The following is a 12,675-nucleotide window of genomic DNA, read 5'->3' as shown; positions in this document are numbered from 1 at the left end:
CTCAACTTTATTAGAAACATTACAGCCTCAAAATGATTATAATGTGTTTGCGTGACAATATGTATGTATGTGTGTGTGTGTGTGTGTCTGTGTCTGTGTGTGTCTGTGTGTGTGTGTGTGTGTGTGTGTGTGTGTGTGTGTGTGTGTGTGAAAGAGCGATAATAAGACACTGTGGAAGAAAAGGGTGAGAGGGGGGAGAAATTGGGGTGAGTGACAGGGACAGGCGCTCATACACACCAAGCCCAGACAGAAAGTACAGAGTAAGAAACAGAAAAGGAGGGAAAGAGACAAACCGCAAGCTGCCATCAGATGACAACACACACCACAACACCCGGGTCCCCCAGTTCTGGCTTGGTATGTAAGCACTCTCATTGGCGCAAACTTGATGCCCACCCTCCAAACGCCTTCTGCCCCGCCTTCTGCCTCGCCTTCTGCCCTTCTCGCTCCTCCCCTAGTCAGTGCACATGGTGTGATTGTGTGTGTGTGTGTGTGTGTGTGTGTGTGTGTGTATATTTGTGAACTGAATTAGTAGACTGGGTTCATTCAGAAAAGACAAAGCATCCACAATCTATCTATCTATCTATCTATCTATCTATCTATCTATCTATCTACAGCTGAGTGCAAAAGTTTTCATCCCCCCACGGTTTCTGGCTGGCAGATAAAAAGAAAATGTATGTCTATTTTTATAGTTTATCTTTAAAAATAAATAAAGAAATACAATATAGTGCAACAAAACAAAATAATCCAAAGCCATGCCGCAATCAACAGAAAACTTGTTTTGAAAGACATTTTCCCATAAACCTCTCAATCTCCAGACCCAAAATTCTGGACTTCATGTAATTTGAAAGGTATACAAACTTTTGCAACTCTATCTAGCTGTCTTTCTGTCTACCTGTCTGTCCGAATTGTGGACTTCATTTAGTTATTCATTTAGTAGTATATACAATAGTTTACACAACTGTCTGTCTGTCTATCTATCTATCTATCTATCTATCTATCTCTGTTACTTTTACATTAGTATGCTTGCTAGCTCTATCTCAAAATTTCTTTTTTTTTTTTGTTAAATTTAACTTCTGTCTGCTAAATAAGTTATAGATGTTTCTAGAATAACTTAAAACTCCTAATATGTCTAGAAATATAACTACAAATATGAAATTACTCATAAGCAGTGTCTATGGGGATAAAAGTGTTATTCTTTTTGTCACAACTCTAAACAGGTTGTTTGGTTGTTTCATTTATTATATTGTTCAAGTTGTTGCTTTACAAAACAGCAATGTTCATTCATAGTGAGGAGGGAAAAAAATTAACGAAATGCTGAAACTTGAACTTCTGCACCTGTCAGGCTCACTGTGTGTGTGTGTGTGTGTGTGTGTGTGTGTGTGTGTGTGTGTGGATGGTCTGTTTGTGGGTGATGAGCAACAGTATTTGTACCTGTACACCTGTTCCTTTCCATCACGTTGCAGAATTCTGCCAAGAGAACCAGGTGTGTTAATGCCATAACATCCTGTCTGGACACGCACACAAACACACACACACACACACACACACACACACGCACACACATATGGTCCTTCCTTGTGCACTCGGTACTACCTCACTGCAGACATGAAGGATTCGAGAAATTCGGGGGGGGGGGGGGGGTTGCATGTGTATGGGAAAGGTGGTAGTAGTCCACAGATTCAGTTTTGGGGGGTGTGTGTGTGTGTGTGTGTGTACGTGTACGTGTGCATGGTCCGTCCCTCTTTTCAGCCATCAGGTTTGTGCTGATTTTGGAGAAGCAGGCTAAACTATAAATCGGCGTGATTACGCGGCAGTCTCTCGCTTGACTGGCGGCCCACAATCAGACGGACCGCTGACAATATGGCCTGATGAATCAAACATCTCCAGGAATTAGTTTCACCTACACTCCTCTTTCCCAGACGGCCCAGGGGTGTACTGAGCCAGCCTTTCTCAGACCTGGCATAATGGGAAAAACTCCTGACTATCACCACACCTACTGATAAACCGGCCTGTAATGAAGGTTACGGAGCAAAAGATTATAAACAGAGACACATATTACATGCAAAAATGAATTTTGAGTGATGTCACACAAACTTGCCAATGGACACATTATTCCACAGCACCATCGAATGCTCGATTCTGATTGGTCAGGAGGTGTTGATTTATTTTCTGTAACAGCAGCTATGACAGTAGTTCCACAGGTATAATTCTTGATATGGGGAGATGTTTATTTAGCTTTTTTGAAAGGAGTCTCCAGTGTCAGCAGTTTGTAACACCAGTATATTTTCTTCAGGACAGGGCTTTGTGCATTCTCTGTAACATCAAAAGCTATATGTCTACACAGTCCTCTCCAAAGGTAGTGGAACACCAATGCCAGTTCTACTGTTTTCGCTATACATTGAAGACATATAGGTTTGAAATCAAAAGATGAATATGAGATGATGGGATCAGAATTTCAGGTTTCATTTCCTCATATTTAGAGCTAGATGCGTTAAAAAAAATAACTTAGAACATGGTACCTTTTGTTTGAACCAGTCCATTTTTTCATGTGATCAAATTTTTTGTAGCATGTGACTGACAGAAGTTTCTGAATGTCTGCACTTGGTTTGAGCTATAGATTTGGCGTGTGAGAAAGCAAGCCATTTTGAAGCTGAGAAAAGAGGGAAAATTGTTATTTATTTACATCTAGTTGTTTATCTAATCTATCGTCTCATATTCATCTTTTAATCTCAAACCCCAATGTCTTAAATATCGCAATTATTTCTGGGACAATATATCGTCCAACAAAAGTAGTTATCATGACACGCCTACAAAGTACGTAAAGTGTTTCCTGTATTTCCTGCTTCCTGTGTTTCTGAGTTACTTCCTGGTTCTGAACCTTGCCTGTTTTTGCGTCATGGATTAATCTGGTTTGTTGTTGTCTGCCTGTGTTTTGACCCCTGCCATGGACTTGATTATTGATGATGATTATTGGATTTCCCTAAATTAAACATCAGGCTGATTTCACACACTTGTACGATTGTGTTTATTTAAGATTGTGTTTAACATTTTACGCTGATAAGACTTAGACAAATGCACATGCACACTCCAGTTTGGTCACGCCCATTATCCCTTTGAGAACTCTCCATCTCTCTCTCTCTCTCTCTCTCTCTCTCTCTCTTTTCTCTGAGGATCAGCAGTCTCTCTGGACAATAGACTCAGCAGTGGTCCCCTGATTGCTTCCTTTCACATGGTAATGCACATCTCTACTCCTCTCCATGCGCTTTCTTAACTCCCCGCAAATTACAGTTTACCAGCCACATAGGAAATAAAGAAAAAAATCAACTGCCACATATCTCTCTTCTTTAAAAAAATAAATAAATAAATTCAGTGACATGTAGATGTGGCGCTAAGTGCAGCTCGCCAGGCCTCTGATCATCCGTTAATTGTAGCAGTCAATTGTAGCCAAACGCTCTCTTCAAGCCCTTTCTCTCTTACAACAAGTATCGCGATCAAAGGGGGAATCAGCTCGCTTCAATTCGGCCTGTTTAAGAACCAGCCAAATGAAGAGAGAGAGAGGGAGAGAGAAGGGTGGGGGATAGGGGGGTGGGAAAGAGGTAGGGAGGGATGCTGACGTGATGACAGAGGTTGTTTGTGCTACATGTTTAATCCAAAATGATTTATCTTGCTCTTTTTTGTCATACGGCATTTTTGCAGCTAACTCAGGCAAGACATCTGTTATTTTTCCAGTGCTGGAGGAACAATGTTTCCTGTTCCTGATCGCTGTCGATTGTTTGAATCTGACTGATAACACTAATGCACTCATTCTAATGCGCTATCATTTCTACTTATATACCTTGCACAGGGATTTGTACTGTACATTGGACGCACCATTAACTGAATTTAAAATAATAATAATAATAATAATAATAATAATAATAATAATAATTGTTGATATTGTGACATTTTCTGTGAGGAGAAATTAATTTCACATTTATGGAAGGAGTCTCCAATGTCAGTGCTCTGTGACAGTCAGTGTAAAGCTGTAACTTTAAGTTTTCCAACATGAGAACGACATGACAAGCGACCTTTTCGGTAACATGACAAGCTGCTGTTTCACTGGTATTTCACAACCTTAACTGTAACCATAAATGGAAAAAAGTACATCATGTCATTCGTTAATTAATTTAAAAATTGTAATCGTCTGCAAATTGCTGTGGTATAAGAGGAATAAAACACAACAGTGACTCCAGGGTGGTAACAGTAATTCCAGTTTTAGTTTTTTCCCCCCTTTAATGGCAGGTTGTTATTGTGTTTTATTCCTTACACACATAAAACACATTAGGCATTGGTGTGGTCATGTTCGATTTTATTTCATTTATTATACAGTGGGTATAGAGGTTTATAAATCTGCAGTGTTTTTTGCTGCTGACACTCTGAACTGAATCCGGCTGTGGTGTTAAAATAGAAACATCCAGAAGACATGACACCACTTATTGTGGAAATCTGCATTTCCCTTGATTAGAATGCTAGCATGCTGTACACACTGTCACTACAGAGGCTGGTGTGTGTGTTTGTGTTTGTGTGTGTTTGAGAGAGAGAGAGAGAGAGAGAGAGAGAGAGAGAGAGAGAGAGTGAGAGGTTAAATGGAAAGAGTTATAAAACAAAGCCCCCAAAATCAAAGAAAGAAAGAAAGAAAAAGAAAGAAATGAAAATCCAAATAAAAACACTCACATAAGTAATTAAGTAAGTAAATAAATAATACATAAATATATAAATCAGCCGAATACATAAACAGTCAGACAAACAAACAAACAAACAAACAAATAAAAACAGGACACATGGATTAATTTGTGTTTTTATTGCAACATTTTAAACATTTCATGTTTGTATCGTAATGCAGACCATTAATCTATATGCCAATTTTGCACTTCTGAGCTTTTTCTCACTTAATATTTTTCTTTTTTTTATGTAAACACCTTTATATGACAACACAGAAGGAAGAACGGAGTGACCGTGTGGCCTTGACCTGATTTTTGTGATTGAACTGGTACCACAGTTCAGTCATTTGTGGGTCAAAAAAAGTACAAATTAAGCTAAATTAAAATAATAATAATAATAATAATAATAATAATAATAATAATACATTCAATTTTCATTCATTTGAGTGTGTGTGTGTGTAAAGATTAGACCGACAACAATTATTCCAGTGCTTGATTAATTATTCATCGAAACAGCAGTCAATTATTCATTTCAAAAAGTCATCTTCTTGTTTTTTTTTTCCCAGAGCTTACCTTTTCTAGGCCGTGTGCAACACACACAAAGAGAAAGAGAGATATGTAGAGAAAGAGAGAGAGAAAGAGAGAGAGAGAGAGAGAGAGAGAGAGAGAGAGATTCTGTCAGAATGAATTGGGCGTGTTTTGTGCTGCTACTCTTGCGGACTTTCTTCAGAAACCTGGAACATCAAAATATTAAAAAAAAACAAAACACACCAACCAACCAAACAAAAAAACAACGCTGCTTCTGATGCTACTTTTGCATCGCTGTGGACTTGAACTCTTTAAAGAGAGGGCAAGAGAAAGATTGAACAAGAAAGAGAGAGTGCACATACAGTCGTTTCCTTCCAATAACAAGTCAGTCCTTCCTCCTAACATCAGCATGCTGATAAAATGGCTACATTTGTATGTGTGTGTACTGAATGTAGCAACACACTCACTCGCAGCTCGCTGAGCAATGTCTGACGTGGTTTAGATTTCTTGGGCGCGGCAGAAACCGAGTGTGTGGAACGTAAAGCGTTCAAGAGAGCCTTCGGATCACACGCTCTTCGAGATCACACGTGCGCCGCGTTCTCTAATTGTCTGTCGTGTTTTTCATTTCCATTTGCTGTGTGTTTGTGTGTGTGGGTGCATGCACAAATCCTGGCAAGCTAAATATGACAGACTTGGTTGTGGTGAGAATAGCACATTCCATGCTGAGCCTCAGAAAACACACACACACACACACACACACACACACACACACACACATGGTCACCCAGAAATCTCCTCATGGATCTCCTCATTAAAATGATCCATTCATGACATCAGTGATTCTTTAATGTATTAGCTATTACTACACACGACAGCGCACGTTTCAGAACCGTGAACGTTCCTGAGGCCTGGGTGTTTTTTGGCTCATAAGCAGCGATGTAAATGCACATGCACAGGTGATAATTATGCAAATGGAATCGGCACTTATAGTCCTCGTGCTGTTCTGGACCAGGCGCTATGTAATGATACCTCACATTAGCTGCCCACGCTGTGAGGAAACAGACTGAGGGGGAAAAATAAAGAATGAAACCTGAAAGGGTCAAGCTCATCATGTGTGTTTATTCCTTAATGCTTTTACTATCTGCATTTTTAATTCTCAACAACACAGTGTACAACACAGAGAGGGCGTGTTGCTCACGTGACTCAACGTCACTTTTACATGTCTATATTTACATATTCACATCATACACACACACACACACACAGTTTGAAAAAAGTTTAACATCAATCATGTTTTGGGGACATTTTTCTTCCTTGTTTTTTTTTTTTTCCTTTTTTTCCTTTTGCTATACTAATTTTTTTTTTTCATTTGACAAATGTTTCTTTTTACTCTCTTTATTTATTTGTTTTTGAAAAACTTTAACACCTGAAATAATTTGAGGACTTTTTTCTTACTTATTGGCAAGTTGATTTCCATTTCCCGCCAATTTTTACTATATTGAATTTTTAAAGAATTTTTATTTTACTGGACTTTTCTCTTTTCTTTCTTTCTTTTTTTTTACTCTACTCATTTTTATTTTCAGTTTGACAAAACATGTTTTGGAAACATCAAAATGTTTTACTGACATTTCCATTTTCTCTATAGACATTTTCTTTTTTTCTCTACTCAGTTTTTAACACATGTTTTGCGAACCCCCCCATCCCCCCCCCCCTTTGGCCTTTTACAAGGTTGCTGGGATTAACTTTTTATTTTTATTTATTTATTTATTTTAACCTACTTACCATGTTTTGGGATATTTTCTCATTTTCTACTCTTTTTTTATTACTCCATTCAGTTTTTTTTTTAATTATTTAAATATGGAAAACTTTACCACCAAACATGTCTTGAGTACATTTTATCCTTTAATTTCATTTTTGTCCTGTATTCTCGTCAGTTTTGTATGTTGAAAAACCATGTCCCTTTTGTTTTCTATACTCGATCAAGTCTGAAAAAAAAAAAAAAAACAACAACACATTAATCATGTTAAATTTTGCACAAACTATTAATTTAAAAGACAAAATGTTTTAGACATTTGTTGGAAAATAATAATATAACAATAATAATACCTTTGGTACCTTTGGTATTACTGCATTTAAAACTAAATTAATCTCTGCATCGAAAAGTGGCAGAAGTTATAAATCTATGAAGCAGACGTGTGTGCTATATTCATGTCTTGTGTCAGTCTAAATGACACATTTTCATGGGGTGCATTAAATTTATCTTCATACTGCACCAAGAAACACATCAGCTCTGATATCAGTCCACCATTTTAGGCTGAAATGTCTAAAAACAATAATCAGTATTGCAGTTGTGCAACTCATAAACACCTGGAAGGAGGAGTTCAAATGAGTCAGACTATGAAGAATGTGTGTGTGTGTGTGTGTAAGAGAGAGAGAGGGTGTGTTCTATGGGGGTGTGTGACAGAAAGAGGAGAAAACACTCAAAGGATTTTCTCATAGACAGGAAATAACTCTCTCTCTCTCTCTCTCTCTCTCTCTCTCTCTCTCTGCCTACCACCTGTGTGCTCAGCTCTATCCCTGCTGCTACAGATGTGAGATTTTCTGGAACTTTCTCATCTCTCTCAGCTCCTGGAGCCAAACACACACACACACACACACACACACACACACACCCACAGAGTTCATCTTCTGTCATCTAAAACACTCCACACAAGCGTCTCATGTCGTCTCATCTCTTACTCTCTGCTGCTCCTTTTCCTGCTGATGAGTCCATCTCACACACACTTGTATTTTTTTTTTCTCCATCTCACACACACTTTTCTTCACAGCGAACTGATCTGACAATCTTCATCTCTTGTGTCGTTTTGTCTTGTGAGAGTATTTATGGAACTCTCAGCCCTCAGGCATGGCACAGATAAAGCAGTCTAGATAATAATATAGAGATAATATAACATAATAGGGATTAAATTATGTTTTTTTTAATACTTATACTTATTTTCCATGATTCATTTGATGAATATTTAGTGCCTACACTCTTAGAAGTACTGTCCCTTTTCTCTGGTGTGATACCATCAAGGTGACATGCTTTGTGCCTGTAATACTTATCTTTAACAGAGAAATTGCATGATGTACACTTTAATTAATTTTTAACATAGTGGTCCTTCAGGTCCAGTTATGTTCCTTCAATTATTTTTTAAAGGATTCCAGGTAAACGATGTGCAGAACACGTCTCCTTGATGGCACCTTTAATGTGGAGAGTGTACATGACTCACATGACATCATATTTAGCTATTTTAGAGCTTTCTTCCTGCAGTGACAATAACACACATATTATTTTATAAATGGTATTAATTCATAAATAAAAAAAACTAGCTGTGTGGTTTGCAGAATATAAGAAACAATTACTGGATTGTGGCTTATGCATTATTTTATATCTTAGAATTAGAATTTTATCAATATTTTGAATAAATAGCTAACATCCCTCCATTCATCCATTTTCTATACCGATTATCCTACAGTGTCACGGGGAACCTGGAGCCCAGGGAGCATCGGGCACAAACCGGGGTACACTCTGGACAGGGTGCCAATCCATCACAGGGCACAATCACACACACATTCATACACTATGAACACTTTGGACACGCTAATCAGCATACCATGCATGTCTTTAGACTGGGGGAGGAAACCGGAGTACCTGGAGGAAACCCCCGCAGCACAGGGAGATCATGCACACAGGGCAGAGGCGGGAATCGAACCCCCGACCCTGGAGGCCAACGTGCTAACCACTAAGCTACTGTGCGCCCTAAATAGCAAACATTATTATTTTAATTGGATATTAGTTTATAGTTTGGCCTTTCTTTTGTATTACTTCACATACAGTATATGCACATGAATGCATGAATGAATGAAGAGCATCTGATGGCAGTTTTCATGTCAAAATATGTCTCAACGCGTTATGAAAGCACACACACACACACACACACACACACACACACCCAAGCATACCGAGAGATGGGGGCGTCCTGTTTTCCCAATGAAATTATCGGATGCATTAACCCGGAGGTTGCAGCACAGGTTGGCCGCGGACTCGGAACCGATTTCACGCTGTATGTAATATTCAGAGCGAAGCAGCGCGAGGGCAGCGGCGCATTCAGGATGAATGAACCGATAAGTGGTGCTGAGAGCACGCGCGGCGTCAGCGTGGCAGCAGTGGCAATAGCAGCAGAAGCAGCAGCAGCGCGCATATGAAGCACGAGATCACCGTGCAAACTGGAAAGAAAGAAAGAAAAAAGAAAGAAAGAAAGAAAGAAACTGAAAACACAAAATGCCCTTATGCACAGGTCATGCGGTGCTTCCTGTAAATTAAAGTGCGTTTTGCCTTCAGACTCGCGCGTGACTCGAAACTCTGGAAGCTTCACGAGACGCAAATCACATGCAAGTGGGCCTATAAATTCCTTCCATGTCCTAGTTTAATTAGTATCCTCAAAAAAGACACTAATAATAATAATAATAATCATACATACATACATACATACATACATACCCAGGTCACATGTCTCGATGACTCCGGACACGATGTGTCTCTCTTTCTTAACTTCACGTGCTACAAAGCATTTCTCAGGCTGTGCGCGCGATCCGCACCGATCTGATTTGCTTTGAACGGAAGCATGGACTTGAGCGAGCGCGCACTCCCACCGCCCTGATTGATGATTTAATTATCCATAAACTGGATCGGTAGGTATAGCCAATCACGTCCCTCTCAAGGTGGGGCTCCCCCCACCTCCTCCTTGTCTTGCCCCCTCCCCACGCCCCCAGCTCATGCGCACAGGACACTTTTTCCGGGCTAATAAGTCGGTTATAAATAAAACACAAATGTAAGTAAGCACACACACACACACACACACACACACACCTGGAACAACTGTAACACCTGGAATCTACATGCGCATGCTGAAGAATCCTGACGCTATATGCACAAGCTCCTTCAATATGAATTAAGAACCTGAGCACTCAAGTGCACGTCTAAAGTTAGATAGTAAGCATGGGTTAGTTCACAGTCTGAAGTAAAAAATCGGTTAGCAAAATCGGAAAACTGAAAAGTATGTTCTGTTCCTTAAAACATATTATTATCATTAATATTATTATATAATAAAGAATGACCTACCACAATCCAGTGAATTCTTCTGTCTTTATGGAAATGACGCTTTGGGTCTAGTCAAAAACTCAGGCGTCACGTTTTATTATTATTTATTTAATTTACATTATTGTTATTCTTATTGCGACTTGAACGGACGTGCAACTTTGAAGTCGGAAACTCGCTTTAACCACAAATCCTGTGGCACATGAAGGCAGCACGACGCACCCAGTTTAAAAGACTAATAGGCTCCGTCCCAAACCGCATACTAAACTACTAAACAGTGTAGAACCCAATCAGTGGTGGGAAAAAAAAATCTTCTAATCTGTGGTAAACTTGACGCTCAATTTGGGACGTGGCCAAAGTTATTCAACCGAGTTATTCAAGACCAAATATATATATATATATATATATATATATATATATATATATATATATATATATATATATATATATATATATATATATTAAATCCAACTAGTCGTTTGAACCTGATTAGTTTTAAGAATGATTAAGAAACAAAACTAGGACATTATGAGACTCCAGATTTGAATACTAACCATGCTCGAAATGTCGAAATGTGACTTCCTTAGTATAATACATTTTAAAAAACGGAAGAAGATGAAAAAAAAAAAAAACTTCTGACGCTTCCCATGAGATGCGCACTCCTCCATTATCCCTCCGTGTGAAGATAGGTGGCGTGTGGCGTGTGTCTCAGCCTCTCTCCCTCTCTCTCTCTCCTCTGTAGTAGTGCAGAAAAGAAAGACAGAGAGAGAGAGAGAGAGAGAGAGAGAGAGAGAGAAATGTCATTAGAAGAGGCGTAACGCGTCAGTCCGTGCGCAGGTTGCTTTCCTGGAGTGGCTGAAAGGGATCAGTCCCAAACCTGAGCGCCAGGAATAACGGTCCTTCCTTCCCGAGCACTTTTTCTTTACTCCCCCCTTTTTCCCCTTCACGGAGGCGCTGCTATCGGTTCGCTTAAGGATCCGCTTCGTTTCCACAACCGGCTCGGACACGATACAACCCATAACACGCGGAAGGTAGGTGACACTTCTTATATCCATCCTTCCTTCAGTATATCACGTTTGTTTTGTTTTGTTTTGTTTATTTTAATCACTTGTATACAATTAATATATATTTTTTTGTATTGGTATTGTATTCTATTTTCCAAATTTGTACGGGACACTTTACCTTTAAACTCACCTGCACAGGTGAAAGCGGAGCACACTCTTTAAGACGCAGGACGACAAATCAAATATTTATGTCATTCTGTCATATATGTTCTTTTACAGTAATGTTATGATTTTTGCATGTAAAAAAAAAAATAATAATAAAAAAAATAAAAGCTAAAGCAAATATAGATTTTTCCAACTATGTTAGTTTTTTTCCCTTTCCAAGTAACTTCCTCGGTAACACTCATTTTACTGAGCGAAACATTGCTATTTTAAAAATCATGAAATAACAGCGCATATTATTAATGACAACACACTCTTGGTGGCTTGTTTTCTCCTGGTATTATCATGCCACGCGCGAGCTAGTTTTGGCCAATGTGTCATCTTTCTTTCTTTCTTTCTTTCTTTCTTTCTTTCTTTCTTTCTTTCTTTCTGTGCTGAATATTTTTTTTGAAACTCCAGTGAAAACAAACTAGATACACAGATAGACAGTCACCACAATGACTCAAGAGCAATCCAACACATCATATTTACATTCATAGAAAGCATACAATGGTAAGAGATGCGCGAGCTAAGAGGTCAAAGTCTGCTATGCGAGCAATAATAATAATAATAATAATAATAATAATAATAATAATATATTTTGTAGATAACAAACTGACTAATTGAGTTTGCGCATTAGTTTGATACTCTCATAATTGCGCATTTTATATTAGTGCACCAAAAGTGACATTATTAAATACTTTACACGCAGAATTCAATTCAGGATCATTCCCAAACTACAGACTCTTTAAATAAAATTCAATCTAAAAAAAATATGAAATGTTCTTTTTAAAGCAGTGTCTATATCATTTCTAATCCGTGTTTATGAATAGCGGCTATTATTTTAATCCGTGTTTATCATAATGATCTGCGGTTGTGCTGCATGTGGGAACACGTTCTCCTTTGACCCCTACAGGATAAAGTGCAACAGTTAGTGTGGAGATTTGAAACGCAGCCGCTTTAACCGTCATTATGGTTATTCTATCAGGATAGAGGGGGTTTGAAAGAAAAAAGAAAAAAAAACAACGCAAATGCTATTCTTTCCGTTACCGGGAATCGGGACTTACATTGTTGTTGCTGTTTCTCCCGTCGCGTCCACCCC

The 12,675-nt window shown here is 38.6% G+C and overlaps 1 protein-coding gene across 2 annotated transcripts in view; it reads left to right on the top strand.

Annotated features, from left to right (window-relative positions):
• The first annotated feature begins 11,160 nt into the window (after positions 1-11,160).
• Positions 11,161-12,675, top strand: part of zeb2b (zinc finger E-box binding homeobox 2b) — an 87,970-nt gene continuing 86,455 nt past the window's right edge. For both annotated transcript variants that reach the window (XM_053637282.1, XM_053637281.1), the window contains exon 1: positions 11,161-11,399. The gene's annotated coding sequence lies outside the window, so the exon portion shown is untranslated. The remainder of the gene's footprint in view (positions 11,400-12,675) is intronic.

This window comes from Ictalurus furcatus, chromosome 12 (genome assembly GCF_023375685.1).
Source record: "Ictalurus furcatus strain D&B chromosome 12, Billie_1.0, whole genome shotgun sequence".
Classification (NCBI taxonomy): domain Eukaryota; kingdom Metazoa; phylum Chordata; class Actinopteri; order Siluriformes; family Ictaluridae; genus Ictalurus; species Ictalurus furcatus.
The sequence above is the reverse complement of the archived record's forward strand: the minus strand, read 5'-3'. Positions and strand labels throughout refer to the sequence as shown.